This window comes from Rhinatrema bivittatum, chromosome 2 (assembly GCF_901001135.1).
Source record: "Rhinatrema bivittatum chromosome 2, aRhiBiv1.1, whole genome shotgun sequence".
NCBI classification, from domain to species: Eukaryota; Metazoa; Chordata; class Amphibia; order Gymnophiona; family Rhinatrematidae; genus Rhinatrema; species Rhinatrema bivittatum.
The window spans coordinates 543,596,389-543,613,487 of record NC_042616.1 but is presented as its reverse complement, the minus strand read 5'-3'; the positions used below and the strand labels follow the sequence as shown (position 1 = coordinate 543,613,487).

The 17,099-nt window shown below is 46.3% G+C and overlaps 1 protein-coding gene across 3 annotated transcripts in view; it reads left to right on the top strand.

Moving 5' to 3' along the window:
* The window catches only part of ZNF407 (zinc finger protein 407), a 1,322,856-nt gene that overhangs the window by 308,320 nt on the left and 997,437 nt on the right, over positions 1-17,099 (top strand). The window lies entirely within an intron of this gene.

Genomic DNA, 17,099 nt, shown 5'->3' with positions numbered 1-17,099 from the left:
GCAGGGGTGTGATCCCCCCTCCAACAATCTCTCTACTCTCACCCTTCTCACACTCCACCTGATTATCTTTCTCAACCTCCACACCTCTAGAAGATCCTTTCCCTTAACCTTCACTCAGTCCAGAGGACCTTCTATCTTAACCTCCCTTCCATCCCTTCTATCAACCTGTACCCCTCCATCTGCTCCCCTCTTATATCCCACAGCTCCTCTCACCTTTTCAGCTCTTTTTGCATCCTCCAGTTGATCGTTTTTCACCTCAAACCCTTCTTTATAACTCCCCACTAATCCTGTTTTCTCTCCCTTTCCCCTCATTCCTTCCTCACTCTCACCCCAACCCCTTTCTCTTACCTAGTAGCCTTACCTTTCCCCCTCCAACCTTTCCCCTCATTCCTCAGCCGATTTTTTATTACCCTCTCTCTCAGCTTCCGCAAGCAATTGCTCTTCATCTGATCCTTCCCTTTGAGCAACCCTTCCCCCAAACATCCCCCTGTCCATATTTTTCTTTGAGCTCTGGGCCAAAAGTGGATGACAGAGGCAATATTTTCTTTTGGGTAGATTCAGTGTTGGATAAGGAGAGAATAGTAGTGGCAATTTCTACTGGCTCGCACATACTCTGCTCTCCCCTTCTCTCATGGCTGGTCTCAAATCCGATGGTGATCTGAAAGTGGTAACATCATTGGTATTGAAAATCAGTGCAGGTCCTGTGAGCCAGTGCAAGCTTATAAGCCTTGCAGTGACTCCAGTCCATCACGCAGGCTTCCTGTTATCACAGAAACTCCCATGAGGGCAGGGCCATAGTAGGGTTGCCAACTGAATGCTTGACGATGGAACGTGGGGAGTAGGGTCCCTCACATGGATTTGCATATATTTGAGCCCCTGCCCCTTGGACCTTGTATAGTATTATGCCTACTGGTAATGAATGTTGGTGTAGGCTTCGCCTTTAGAAAGCCATGAATAGCTGCTTCTACTTCCTTTTTCTGGCCCGGACTTACCCTAACCCTGCCCCTTTTTGGCATCATTGGGTATAGGTTTTTAAAAAAGCCTCAGAGGCAGCCAAGATGTCAGCCTGACTAGACTTGTCATTACTTGTCATTACTTTTCTGTTTCTCTGCTGGATTACATCTACTGTTGCATATCTTCTGCTTGCTATTTCTATGAGAGCCGCTTCTACTACTTTCATACAGGGACATTTTTAGTCACTTGTCCCACTCTGTGCCAGCACTGAAAAGAAAACAGACTGAAGGCAGCTGATTGGTGCTACATCGGCGACAATGCCTGCGGGCACTGCTGATTTGCCATTGAACTACTCCGATAGGCCAGGGCTTACTTGTCCAGATTTTACAATGTCCAATTGCTGTTGCAACCAGATACTGTACAAGCTGTGAAATCAGGATGTCTGGTTTTTGTTGTGGAGGGTGGACCCTTGGCTTGAGGGGGTGTTGGCGCCACATGTGCGGAAAACCCCCATGGGTCCCCACCGTCGGGAGGTGAGACCAAACGGGAAGCGGAGGCCAACTGGAGCTTCGCCAATACCAGCCCTTGTTCCCTGCAGGTTGAGCCCTTTGGTACCAGGGCCAGCTGGACTTAGGTGGGCCTCTGTGTGGTTCATCCTAGCGAGAGTGTCCAAGGCAGGGTGCCAGGAAGCAGCGGAAATACAGGATTTGAAGGGAGAGGCTGGATCCAAAGTCCGGACCGATTGGAGCAGAGGCAGTGCGGTTGGAGATGAGATAAAGTCCTGTCTGCAAGTCAGGCTGAGCAGAAGACGAGGCTGGGTTCTAAAGTCCGGACAGACTAAAGCAGGCAGCACAGTTAGGAACAAAGTTAAGTCCGGACTGTAAGTCAGGCAGAAGCCTAAGAAAAGGCCAAGTCCAAGCAAGGGTCAGGGAAGGTGGCTGGAGACAATGTCAGGTTCAAGCAGAATTCAGTGCAGGCGGCTGGAGACAAGGTCAGGTTCAAGCAGAAGTCAGGGCAGGCGGATGGAGACAAGGTCAGGTCCAAGCAAGGGTCAAAGCCAGGGAGATCCGTCCAAAGGGTAGAAAGCACAGGAAACAGGAACAGGTACTGCAACAGGAACTGGAACAAACAGCAATGAAGCACAGGACAGGAAGCGTGGAGACCTGTTGCCAAGGTGAAGTCTGAGAGGCAGGGACTGCCTTATATACGGAGGCTGAGTGACGTCATCTGGGGCCGTGGAAGATTTTCCCGCCGCGGTCCCTTTAAAGCCAGGGAAGGCACGTGCGCCTAAGGCAGACAGGCTGAAAACTAATAGGTGGCGGCGTCTCTCCGCGACTCACGTGGGGAGACCCGGCCGGGACTGGAGGAGGCCGCAGCAATACCAGAGAGTCCTGGGAGCACAGGCGGAGCATGAGCACGTAGGTGGCTGCCTCCTGCTGCCAGAGAAGATGGGCCAGGTCTGGGACCCGGGTGTTGGGGGTGAGTGAAGCCGGACGTGGGCCTGCTGCGGCCGGGAAACACAACTGTTTTAAACTGGTCAGTTAGTCACCCTAAGCCACAAAAGTCACACTGACCACCTACTAATACTGTTGGTGCCTGAATAGCACTGCCATTAGAGACTCTTGTGACCCGCAGCTGAAGGTTTTATGACCCCACTTGGGGTCCCGACTCACAGTTTGGGAAGCCCTGCCTATAGAAGAGAGATGTAATTGTATGTATGGTTTTTTTTTTCTCTGGATGTAGTGTATTTATGCACAGTTTAAAAAAATGTTATTACTGTAAATTCAGTCATAACCCTAGGGCCTTATTCTCTATAGTCCAGAATCTCACCAAAAATACATGTGATGACAAACCCCCTTTACCTGAAAAAGATGCAACGAAATAGCACAATTTTTTAATAATAAAATCACAAACTTAATTGCTGGAAACCAAAATGTGAATGTTCAATCTATTAATATGGACAATAAAGAAGTATCTTCTTGGTCTAATTTTGAGTTAACCTCACCTTCAGAAATACAATCCCTTATCAATAATATGAACCCTGCCAATCACCAACTAGATAGTATTCCTATTCAGTCTCTGAAATTAATTAAATCTGTAATTACCACACCTTTAGTGGAAATAATTAATTTATCCCTCTCCAAAGGTTATTTTCCCAATATCTTGAAATTAGCAGTAATCAAACCTATCTTAAAAAAAAGAAACCAAACAAACCTGGACCCAGATACTCTTAACAATTATTGACTTTTCTCACAGGACAAGCAGGATGGTAGTCCTCACAAATGGGTGACATCGAGGATGGAGCCCTGTACGGAAAACTTTTCTGTCAAAGTTTCAACAAGCTTTGACTGACACTGGCACACTGGGTGCACTGAGCATGCCCAGCCTGCAATTATCCCTGTGAGCCACAGGTGTCTCCCTCAGTCTTCTTTTTTCCGCTCTGCAGTCAGCATAGCGGTTGGAGCTCTGTGAGGATTTTTTAACTAATTACCTCATGGAAACACTTAACTTTTCACTTCAAAAAACACTTTTCCCTGCACAGGTCTCCCTCCGCGTACGTTTTTACGACGCTCGGTGAGTACTAATTCTTATTTTTCGGTCGGTTCCTGTCACTATCTTAAGGCTGTTAACTGACTGAAGCCTTCCCTTCCCCCATTTTTCAGTTAGCTTTAAACAGCTTGCGAGTATCTCTGTGACACTCTGCTTGCTTATGCTAGTGGGGTAGGGATTTTTTCCTTAACTTTAGGACCTCTGTAGCTTCAAGTCCTTCGTTCCCTGGTACCCTCACGCAGTCGATACCCTATCGCTACACCGGGACCCTCCTAAACCGCCCTGGGCTTTTATATGTCATCAGCGCCCCTCCCCCCACGGTGCCCTGATGCCTTTATCCATGTTTTTTGCTTTTCAGTGCTACCAGGCTTTTTCCTCCTACGCACTGTTTTTTTCCTTGGGCTTCCTCGGTGCCGTCCCTACCCGGATGCATGCCAGTGACGCACACGCTGTTAGTCACTGCCATGCATACTCGGGTCGCCGCCACCGCTGCCCGAGACACTTTTTAACGATCCCAGGGTCACTTCATCGATGCCACCCCCCCTTTTGGGGATGCCATCGATGCCCCATCCTCCCCACCGATGTCCAGCCCTTTTCCATCGGTGGGCATCGGTGCCACATCGATTCGTCGGTGGGCATCGATGCCGGATGGTCCCCATCGGTGGACATCGGTGCCGGATGGTCCCCATCGATGGACATCGGTGCCGGATGGCTTGTCCGTCGATGGCATCGGTGCCGGGTCCTTTTGCATCGATGGACACCGATGCCCAGGTGTTTCATCCATGGGCATCTATGTTAGAATGCATCCATCGAGGGCAGTCGATGCCAGGCTGCTCCCATCGGTGAAATTCGATGCCCAGGTGGGTCCCATCGGTGGGTATCCATGCCGGCTCGATTCCGTGGATGGGCGTTGATGCCAATGCCAGCCTTATGGCTGGCATCGATGCCCATGCCGATTCCAGGACTGGCGTTGATGCCGGGATGAAATTCATCGACTGGGAGATCCATGCCATCGATTCCATACGTGTCCATATCGATGCCACCGACACACGTGTCTGGGGCACCGATGCCATGTACACTTGGAAATCTGAGTCTGTCCAAATCGATACCGTCAACGTCTGTGGCCCTATAGTTGATGCCCGTGGCCATGCCACAAACGGCATAAATGCCCGCCTCCATGCATCGATGCCCTCGACACCTCCGTTTTCCTTCGGTGTCCTTGACGCCCTATTGATTCGACTTCGACTCAGTCGATGCCGGTATCTTTTTCAATAACGGCAATGTTTTTCGATTATTCGATTCCACATCGTTTCAAAGATACCTATGCCACTGCTGTCAGTGCCCGTCACTGTCATCATTCTCCTGGCCAGTCATCGACGATTTTTCATACCCATTTTGATGATATCCTCGAAGCCCCTTAGGTTGCCTTCAATATCGTCAATACCGACATAGCACCGCCACATAATACCCTCGCCTCCTCACATTGCTCCACGCTTTGGGTTCTTTTTAAGCCCCGTATTAGCTTAAGACACTCCATTGTGTCAGGAGCAGAGCAGGCGTGCTGACAGTTCGTCATCGATCGCCTTCCAGGATGACGAGGGCTTCCATCTCGGCGCTGGGGAAAGACCGGGCCGAGCACCGTGGCACCCATCATCGCCGACATCGTGATCGTCCGCCGCTGACGCCATCCAGCACATCGGTGCCATCCTTCTCCAGGCTGGACAACGCTCGGGCCAGAGCGACATCACCACTGCCATCAGCACTGTTCCTACAGTTTTGGCAGTCCTTGGTGATCCAGAACTTCCGGATCCAGGTCCGACAGCTTCTGCATTGGCGTCACGACACATCGAGCCGCTGTGACGAGGGAAGGGAACATGAGTTCCGTTAGGGCTCCTCTGTTCCTGGCGTGCCCCACCGTCAAGTGGTGTGGGACTATGGCCATCTGTTACACTTAGCAGTCTAAACGCCACTCACGCCTGGCCTGTCTCCTCTGTACCTGTGCCACCATACCGGGTTTCAGAGCGAGATGGACGTTTACGTCCCCGGCCTTACCCTCGAGGACTCCGGAGACCGTCGGGGTCAACAATCTTCACCGGCTCGTCTTGCGGCGATCCACGTCGGATGGTAAGTACCCGCTTCGGCGGCATTCCCATAGAGTTGTGTTCTCCCATTCGGACCGTGGTTCGAAAAGTTCTGGGTCATGTGCCTTTTAGAACTGTATTAGTGTCACATATCACTATGTTAGCTATGTTAGCCACAATATCAGGAGAACCCCTCTATCTTCTTGGGATTGCAGCAGGGCTTCTTCTCTTGTCAGTAACAAGTCCCTGTGCCGACCAATGCTCTGACTCTTGGTTCCCTCCCAACCAAGGTCCAGCTGCATTGGCTGATCTGCTAAACATGAGATTCAGCAACCATTGCCCCATGTACAAGTCCACCTTGAGGCCTGGCCACAGGTCTCAGTGTCTCCTTGTACAGCATACAGAAATGTGGGTACCACTTACCGCTCACACACCTGCAGGAGCCTACATGATATCCTCCATTGGGACACCTCCTGGTCTCCCATCTGGTCAGATATCAGAGCGGCCACCCCACCTTGTACCAAAGTCCCGGTACACTCCCCCAGGCGCTACGAAGTGCAGAGGGGAGAAGGGAGGGGGGTTGGGGAGTTTTAATTGCACTATTCTTTCTTTTAACAGAAAATAGTTACTCTCCGCACATCCTGGACCTAAGAAAATCCAACTTTCTTTAGACGTCACAGGTACAATGGTATCTTTGGTTACCATCACTCCATACTGCAGTAAGTACATTATTTTAATGTTTCTATGTGCTTTATGGTGAGTCAACATTACAACCCCAAGCTCTGCCGCCGGCACCAGCTTCGGTAAGTGAACTGTCTCTTGCATCACTGTTGGTGAATGCTGTTTTCTCTGCGGAGTGTAACATCATTCACTTTCCTTGCATAGACTACTGCTAACCACTTTCAGTACATGCAAGGAGCTCTCACTTTTTTCAGGACTCACTATACATTTACTAACTGGGATTACTGTCACTGCCATAAATCCCTTCTGTAACACTTCTGGACACCACAGTCTTAAGACCCTCTTGTCCAGCATGCGCACAGACATTCTGATACATTGTTATATGTCCCTGCGCATATTTTCCATAACCTCAGCCTTTCAACTTTTCATGGTTGGGCTATGGGGTTTCTTCCCACTATGCATTTTTCTCATAATTCAAAACTGCTATGGGTTATATTCAGTGACATTCTATACTCAATGGACCTAAGTGGTTTCATTGCTTTCGTCCCTGATTCTTATCCCAGTTCGAACTAGGACCTAGTCTCCTTCGACTCATGCTCGCAATTCCTTAGGGTTATAAAGTTTCTCCTGAAAGCTGTCAACCCATTATGCATCTATTGCACTCCAGCATAGTTTCTCATAAATGTCCTGGACGTTGCACCCATGAGTTATGCCCTTATGCCTTCCAATACTGCTTTTGCAACAATTCTTTGTGCATACAGACAGACAGCATAGGGACAATGTGCTTTCCAACTCATAAGCACGCACAACCTCTTAGCTGCTCTGCTAGACAGCTGCGCAGCTCTACCCTTGGCCCTTGTTCACTTCATGCATCCTTGGGCCACATATCTAAGAGATTTAATGAACGCTCTATCTGACCTTCTCCACGTAGGTTCTATCCTCTCGAATGGTCTCAATTACATGTGTACAGGGCAAATCTTTTAACGCTGAGTTTAACTAAACTTTCCTCTGCGTCTGCATCATTCCATACGATGCACAGGTTCTGCTCCCTACACATGTTTCCTATGCGTTCCCTTAGATGCCTTTTCTTCCATCAAAGGCCTCTTCAATATATCTCTTCTGCTGCCTCTCGTAGCCAGCATTCTTCTAATGTTGAACTGGGATGGGGTTCAGTATTCTTTTCCCCACTCCCTGACTGAGATCAGTATGCTTCCCATACTTCTCAATCCATCATATCAGTAACCTTTTATTCCCTCACCAGTCAGTCCTAAATCATAGACTTACTGATGTTCTTAGGTTCTGGTAGTGTCACAAAACCTTCTAAACATAAATCTTGCCGTTTAATATGGCAGGCTTTACCTCCTGACGCTAAAAAAAAAAAAAAAAAAAAAAGAGGTATTACCCCTTTTACTTTTCCACCATTTTTTCTTACTCCCTCGGATTCTGTTCTCCAGACATCCTCCACATAGATACACCTTTCTCTTAGGAGGTGTATCGTTTTGGGAGTTGGGTTCCCGTTTTCGGTAATCCTCTCTGAGTCGGCTTACCATGGATTATCCACTGATCAAGCCGCCTCTATTTCTCTAATCACGGAATGAACATATATATTCTCCTTATAAGTCTCATACATTCTACGTTTGAGCCTTTCCATTCCTCTCTTCCACAGTTTGGCAAGGGAACTTCTTTCCCTCTTAATGTCATTCCTGCCAGCAGGGTCCGTGAGTTATGCACTCTTTCCATACTCACCTGACTCCGTTCCTCTGCCACTGAGTAGTTCTACGCATTCAACTTTCTATCCTTTTCAGGTAGATGTTGTATCTCCTTTCCTCAGGAAATACTCTATTAATTTTTCCTAACCTCTCTCTCTCGCCCTAGGGAGAGACTGGGTTTTCCACATTCCTGGACAGTAATGCTGCGCTTACATTCTATCTACATTGCACTGCATTCCATGTGAATTCCACTTGACTCTTTCCTTCATGCAAGGGTCAAGCTGCTACTTCCAGTGGCCACACAGACCTAATCCTTCTGATTAAGTGGTCTATATTTCCTTTCCTACCAACAAGCAGACATTTCACTACAACACTGTGGGTATCCACATACTGTTGTGTCCGTCTTAGCCTTAACAGCTTCCCTTTGGTTACTGCTGCTTGTACTTTTTTATCAGGTTGCAGCCTGGAGTCCTCTCCATACCTTCGCAGCCTATTATTGCTTACATTTGACTAGCCGGCATGCTCCATGTTTGGCCAGTCCGCCTACTCTTACTTTTTTCAATTCACTACCCAACATCCTTCCACGAACCCATTATGGTGTTGCGGATGCCCTCCGTTCCCATTTCCACCTCAGTCGTTACGCCTTTGCGCATCTGCGGTGTATCTGGTGCATTCCCGGGCATCCTCAGCTCGGTACTCACCCATTTGTGAGGACTACCATCCTGCTTGTCCTGTGAGAAAGCAAATGTTGCTTACCTGATGTAACAGGTGTTCTCACAGGACAGCAGGATGTTAGTCCTCACGAAACCCGCCCGCCACCCCGCGGAGTTGGGTCTGTATACTTTTATTTTAGTTTCGCTTGCGCTTTTTAGCTATAAGACGAGACTGAGGGAGACACCTGTGGCTCACAGGGATAATTGCAGGCTGGGCATGCTCAGTGCACCCAGTGTGCCAGTGTCAGTCAAAGCTTGTTGAAACTTTGACAGAAAAGTTTTCCGTACAGGGCTCCATCCTCGATGTCACCCATTTGTGAGGACTAACATCCTGCTGTCCTGTGAGAACACCTGTTACATCAGGTAAGCAACATTTGCTATCTCCAATCTATCCTTTCTAGCACAACTGTTGAGAAAGTTGTACAAAAACAACTGACCGAGCATCTAGACAATAATATACTATACCCATCACAGTTCAGATTTAGAAAACACTTCAACACTGAAGCCCTTCTTCTCATGTTAACCGATACAGTGCTAAGAGGCTTTGACAACGGGCAAAGCTATCAAAGCGAATGTATAATTATTATTATTTTTTTATGTTTGTTGTACTTTAGCTTTGAAAATTGGTGCAAGGTCCTCACTTTACTAGTATCCATAGATTTTGTCCCAATGTGCACAGTTTGAAAGCTGCCTGCCTGAAATTAGTTTTTCAGATATTGACAGTAATACCAGGCAGTTGAGGCAAATTGAGATCTTATTCATATCTCCAAGAAAAAAGTGGCCCCTCAGTGTGTAACAAGATAATGTAGATCCTTCTAAATATATATTAATAAGGAACTTTATCTACCATATTGCTGCTGCCCTTAAAAGGACAAAATTCAAAGATAATATAGGTTCTCACAGGACAAGTAGGATGGTAGTCCTCACATATGGGTGACATCACAGGATGGAGCCCAATCACGGAACACTTTTGTCAAAGTTTCTAGAAATTTGATTGGCACCTACTGGGCATGCCCAGCATGGCACTAAACCTGCAGCCAGCAGGGGTCCCCCTTCAGTCTTCTTTTTTCTGCGCAGCAGTAGCCACGCGGATTAAGGAGCTCCACAGAGATTCCTGACAGGAATTTTCCTCATGGAATTACTAAAAACTTTCATACCCCACAGGGGTCCCTCCTTCGAATTTTTGATTCCACGGTACTACGGTAAGTTTTTACCCGTTTTTGGTTGATTCCTGTCGAGTTTGGCCCTCACGGCCTACTGGCCGTCGACCGTACTGTGGCTAAATTTTTCAAAGGCCATGGCATCGGGGTTCCATTGGTACCCGGACTGTACTCGCACCATGTCCATTACAGACCCGCATAAAGTCTGTGTAATGTGTCTCGGGTGCGAGCATGATGTCCTGACTTGCACCAAATGTGCCTTAATGACACCAAAAGGTCGCAAGGCCATAATGGAGAAAATGGTACTTCTCTTCCGTTCTCAAACTTCGACAACTTCGCTGTCGATTGCATCGACATCATCTGAACCAGCACCGTCCACCTCGCGCCAGTATCGGCCACCGGCCGGTGACCGTCCGGCGTCGACGACTTCTCAGCCTTCAACTACCTCTACTCCCCCTCAGGACCGAGGGGATCATAGAGAGAAACATCGGCATCGACACCGCAAGTCTCGGACCATCGATGAAGGAAAATCATCGATCTCGCCATCATCCGAGCCGCCATCGAAGAAACCCTGTCCAGAAAAGGCACCGACCCTTTCTGCGACCGGGTCACCGAGGTAACCCTCACCCGGACGGGAATTGGGAGCCGCGACCCCGCCTCTAACGGTGGACCCTCCGGCTGTGCCTCTGCCTACTTCTTCCCTTCCGGAGCCAGGGCTGCTTGCTCCAGGTCTCCGCGAAGAACTGGACCGGATAGTTCAGGAGGCCATCGATAAGGCGATGCACAGACTCCAAGTTCTTCCGACACCGAAACCGGTGCCGATTGTGGAACCGACCACCAATCCGATTCCGGCAGCACTGGCACCACTGCTCTTGAAGATGGAAGCGCTCATAGCCGCTTTTTCACCGATAGATCCTGGGTCACAGATGGCTCCTGTGCCCTCCCCGCTTACCCTGTCATCGGGAGGGGAAACACTGTTCCGCATTCCTCCATCGGGAGTTCTTCCAATGCCTCAACCATCGATGCTGATGCGCCCATTAGCGCCACCGATCCATCCATCAATGCCCTCGATGCCTGCATCGGTGCCCTCGATGCCTTTTATTTATTTATTTATTTATTTATTTTGTTTTTTATATACCGATCTTCTTGCATTGGATGCAAATCAAACTGGTTTACAGTAAAACAATTCAACTTGCCTAGTAGCATTACATGGATAGTACCAAAAAATTGGTACTATCATTGGTGTCTCCAGTACTTCCCTTGATGCCTTCGGAGCCTAGACCGGGACCTTCAGGAATAACAACGTCCTGTCCTTCTCAGGCTCCTAGAGGGGCAGGTCCTGATCCCTATGACACCTGGACCAACGATTCTTCTCAAGACACCGATGACTTGCCATTGCCACCTTCTTCTACTGAAAGCAGGAAGCATTCTCCTCCAGAGGACCTATCCTTCATAAATTTTGTGAAGGAAATGTCTGAATTGGTTCCCTTCCAATTGCAGACTGAACAAGATGACAGACTCCAATTCCGCCTGCCCTTTAGGGTTCAGGATGCCCTCTGCCAAATTCCACCCCAGTCCTTGTGCCTATTGCACATCTCGGGTACATTTGGTGCATTTCTCGGACATCCTCAGCTCGGTACTCACCCATATGTGAGGACTACCATCCTGCTTGTCCTGTGAGAAAGCAAATATTGCTTACCTGTAACAGGTGTTCTCACAGGACAGCAGGATGTTAGTCCTCACGAAACCCGCCCGCCACCTGTGGTGTTGGGTTCATTTTCTTATTTTATTTTTTGGTACTTCCTGTAGCTTTAAACAAGACTGAAGGGGAACCCCTGCTGGCTGCAGGTTTAGTGCCATGCTGGGCATGCCCAATAAGTGCCAGTCAGAGTTCTAGAAACATTGACAAAAGTTTTCCATGATTGGGCTTCATTCTGTGATGTCACCCATATGTAAGGACTAACATTCTGCTGTCCTTTGAGAACACCTGTTACAGGTAAGCAACATTTGCTAAACAAATATGATGTTAGCTAAGAGTGGAAAGTGTTTGATCTAATATTTTAATTATCTATTGTGGATCAATACCTAACACAAATCCTAGCAGAGAGCTCATGGCAGTTACTACCATTTTTCAGTTGCCTGCTGTTGCTTTATTAGTTCTATGCTCTTGTCATTTGGCGTCCAGGAGCTCAACCTTATGAGAGAAGTGACCAACTATATTCAGCAGTAACAAAGCTCTGTGAGACACTGGGCTCCCTTCTGGTCCATCTTTTTGTGATCTCTTGAGTAAAGAGTTCGGGGAGGGGATGAGATATTTCTTCCTCTTGTTTTAAACTGTATTAGAAATGCCATCCTTCATGAGGAAAGTCTTAGTTTATATTTCAAAGTGGTCATGCCTTCATTCCAGATTTTATGCTGTTTTAATTAACATTTTTTCAGCATTAAACAAATGTGCCTCAATATGGGCAAAAGTAGTGCAAGCGTTCCCCCATCAGAGTGGAAGGGTGCATACAAAAGAAGACAAATCAGGGGAGTAGAAGGAAATAAGATACTGATGGGACTAGTAATTGGGTTTATACAAAGTAGTGAAGAAGTAACTTTCAATTATTGAGAAGTTTTGAAAAAAAAAGTTGAAAATATGTACCTGCATTGTTTGACAATTTATTTTCCTTAATCCATACATGATAATGTATTTGAGCTTCAAAGACCACACAGGTCCCCTTCTAGAATAATATAGTAGTAACCTTATTTAGTTTTTTCTTGTTTTCTATTTTAATATATGTGTACACATACCCTTATATTTTACCTGTTCACAGTGTTTTTATTCATGATTTATGAGGGTTTCCAAGTTAAAATAAAGGATTATTATTTTTATCCAAGGAGTGTAATTGAGACAAAAGGTTCCACATGAGCGTTTGTGTTTAGAGTTGCCATAAATATCTATTTCAGTCGATTTCAGAAGAGAGTTGAACTTGATGGACTGATGTCTTTTTTTTCTCAGTCTGCTCTATAACATTTGACTCCAATACTGCTACCTATTTTGCAGTGCTGAGTATAGTTTTTGGTTCTCTTCGGCTGCAGAGTGGTTTTCAGGATATCTACAATTTTCATGAGATATATTTACATACATTTGGTCTAAGAATTCAATTAATTGACATACTTTGGTTGCACGGAATCCAGATCTGTTTGCTGTCCTTGAGAACCAGAGCTGTACACCTCTGTTGTGTATTTGCTCCTAGTCAATGTACCTTAATAAATAATAGGGAAATGTATCGAGCAAAAGAGTGCTGGTCCAATTATCGAAGAATTTCTGTTATTTACTTATAATATAGTCTTTGGAAATATGGTTAGTCATGTTTAGGACAGATGTACACAGCTTTGGTGCTTATGATTAAAGATACTGATTAACATTTAACAAATAATCCACTTTCATTTTCATAGAAACATAGATCATGAGGTTCATATTCAGATAGAGTCCGGATATCAAAGTTAGCCGGATAAACTTCAGCTAACCTTCAGGCCGATACAATACAGTGCGCTCCGGAGCACTGTTAGCCTGCTATTGGACGCGCGTTTTCCCTTACCCCTTATTCAGTAAGGGGAGGAAAACGCACGTCCAACCCGAGCGCGGGATACAGAAAGTAAAATTTATTCAATTTATTTATTTATTTATTTAAAGTTTTTTTATATACCGCGCCAAGGGACAGAAATCTGACCGTCTAGGCAATGTACATAGTATAAAAACATACATAATTTCATGACAATACGACAAAATAAAAGCAAATAAAAATACATTCAAACTGAGGTTTTGGACCAGTCTAGTATAAGCTTAAACTTGAAAAGCGTTAAACTGTGTTGTAAGCACATGTGAAAAGGTACGTTTTCAGAGCTTTCTTAAATTCATTACGGTTTGCTGTAAGTCGTATATATTCTGGCAATGTATTCCACAGTATAGGACCAGCTACTGAGAAAGCTCACTTTCTTGTTAAAGCTAGGCTTGCTGATTTTATTGTTGGAACTGTCCATAGACCTAAGCTGTCTGCTAGGTTTATATAATCTTAAAATTGAACATAACCAGATTGAGTTAGAATTATATAGCAAATTATGAATTGTGGTCAGTATCTTGTAGGTAATACGAAAGGGAATTGGAAGCCAATGCAATTTGTACAATATGGGCGTAATATGATCTCTACGTGAAACATTATATAACATTCGCGCTGTTGCATTTTGAACAAGCTGTAGTGGGTGAATTGATGATAACTGTAAGCCAAGATAAAGTGCATTACAGTAATCTAAAGTAGTTAGTATTAATGCTTGGGTTACTTGACGAACATTGGTGACAGTAAAGGCTTTATTTTCTTCAACATATGTATTTTATAAAAGGATTTCTTAACTACTTCAGAAATGTTTTTGGATAATGTTAATCGTGAATCTATGATCATACCTAAGGGGCAGATTTTAAATACTTGCGCGAGCGCGTACTTTTGTTCGCGCAGCAGGCGCGAACAAAAGTACGCTGGATTTTATAAGATACGCACGTAGCCGCGCATATCTTATAAAGTCCGGGGTCGAATCGCGCGCAAGGGGGTGCACATTTGTGCAACCTGCGTGCGCCGAGCCCAGCGCGCGCTGCCTGTTCCCTCCGAGGCTGCTCCGAAATCGGAGCGGCCTCGGAGGGAACTTTCCTTCGCCCTCCCCCCCACCTTCCCCTCCCTTCCCCTACCTAACCCACCCCCCCCGGCCCTATCTAAACCCCCCCCTTACCTTTGTTGGCAAAGTTACGCCTGCTGAAAGCAAAGGTCGGCGCTAATTTCTTCCGGCGCCGGGAAAGTGCACAGAAAAGCAGTAAAAACTGCTTTTCTGTGCACCCTCCGACTTAATATCATAGCAATATTAAGTCAGAGGTCCCAAAAAGTAAAAAAAAAAAAAAAAAAAAAAAAAAAAAGTTGAATTCGGCCCGCGGCTGTCGGGCCGAAAACCGGACGCTCAGTTTTGCTGGCGTTCGGTTTCCGAGCCTGTGGCTGTCAGCGGGCTCGAGAACCGACGCCGGCAAAATTGAGCGCCTGCTGTCAAACCCGCTGACAGCCGCCACTCCTGTCAAAAAGGAGGTGCTACGGACGCGCTAGTGTCCTTAGCGCCTCCTTTTCCCCGTTTTTACCACGTCACCTAATTTAAATACAGAATTGAGCGCACCGGCGAAGGGCTAGTGCGCGCGCCGAGAGAGCGGGCGTTTGTCTGCTCTCCCGCGGACTTTACTGAATTGGCCTGTTTGAAGGTATAATCAATAGTGCAGCTCTTTGGCCCAACCAGACTTAGCCGGCTAAGCCATCTGGCAAACTTGAATATAGGGTTAGCTGGCTATCTCAACTCATCCAGTTATGCCTTGGAACATCCCTTACTTATCTTGTTAAATTCTAACCCCCTAATTTATTAGGGGGTTAGAATTTAGCTGGATACGTGCCCAAATATTCTTAGTCAGGTAAATACTTTTGAATATGGACCTCCATGTTGATAGAAAAAGATCACTGGGTTCACCTAGTTTTCCAATTTTGAGCCAGTCCGCTTTGCTGTTACAAATCCTACTTGATCATTGATACCCTTCCCTACCACTGCTAAGGTAGTATATGAGAGAGATGTGTGTGTGTGTGTATGTGAGAATTATGAGAAAATTTGTGCACTGATCCTCTCCCTTCCCCTCCTAATAAACGATTATCTCAGGGCATCTGGAAATTAAAAAAAAAATAAAAAATTCACAGAGATGGAGAGTGGAGTATTTTAAAATCCATATTTGTTTTAATTGGGTATTTGATGTGGGTACTTTTTAGAAATGTTTTATTGGTGTTCAGAATATTTGTAAAATATTTAATTATTGGACGTTCTCTTCATCAAAGGTAAATTTTAAAAGCCTTGTGCACGCAAAAACGGCTATATATGTAAGTAAGTGGGCCATGCAGGAGTTATGTGAATTTTAAATAGCTTGGAAGGGCGCGCGTACTTTGAAGTATGCGCTTAGAAAAAGTAGGCAGAAAAGGGGCCTTCCAGAGGCGGGGCCAGCATTGACACGCGTAACTCCAAATTTTCCTCAGCTGGTGCGCGTATGTTATGCACACCACTTTGCTATAGCTGCCCATTAGGTGCATGAGACTGGAGAGAGAGAGAGAAACTCTTTACAGGGCTTAGTCTTATCTGTATATGAACCCTTGTAAAGGGGCACTTTGATTCAGGGTGAGTTTTTGGGAGGTGGGTTGGGGTTAGGGGAGTGGTGTTAGACAGAGACACATACATTCAGAGGTATTCATTGTAAAATTGACATCATTAAAGAACTTTTGATCTTATAAATGATGAAAAGGAGTTGATTTGTACAATGCAGCTAGCAGAGACTGCAGTGTACAAATCAACTCCTCGTTAGAATTTTCATCATTTATATGGTCAAAAATTCTTTAATGAGGTCAATTTCACAATGGATACCTCTGAATGTGTCTTTGACACCACTCCCCTAACCCCAACCCACTCCCAAAAACTCCCTTACAATGGTCCATATCTAGAGATTCAGACTGAGCCCTATAAAGTGTCTCTCTTCCCCCCCCCCTCCCCACCGATGCTCAGTGGACCTGAGCCTAAAGGGGAGCTATAGCAAAGTGTCACGCTGGGGGACTTGGGGGAACGTGGCCATCAAGCGGCAGCAGGTTCTTTCTTCACCCAGTGGCAGGGAGGAAGGAGCGATCAGAGCAGGGATGTGAGTGTAATCGATGGCCCCGACACAGAGGGGCAGCAGGCAAGTTTGTAGAAATCGGTCATCATTGTTTGTTGTTGCTGCTTTCTTTGAGGGGAAGATAGATAGTGCTATTTTCCTGAGAAATGCAGCCAGGAACTGATTGATACAAAAGAAGGTGGCAGACTGGCTTATTCCAGCTGTGACCCCCTAGAGTTATCTTGAAGGTTTTAGTGGCCAGAAATTCCAGGAAAGTAGTACCCTTGAGGGGTACTGGCAAGGAGTGTCCCCTGTGGGTAGAAGGGCATAGGTACAGTATGATTTCCTTGTTGAACCTGACCCTATACAAGACTTGCTCTTCTGGCAGGTCCAAAAACTGTGCCCTACTCCTGTATACTCTCTGTAAGGGTTACCACCACCTCTGTTTTCTGTCCCTCCTCAACTGTTGTGTCAGGAGCATCATGTTGAAGTTTGAATCTCTACCACTTACTCTCCCCCCACCCCACTATGGCCCAGTTTGTCCAATCATAATCACTACC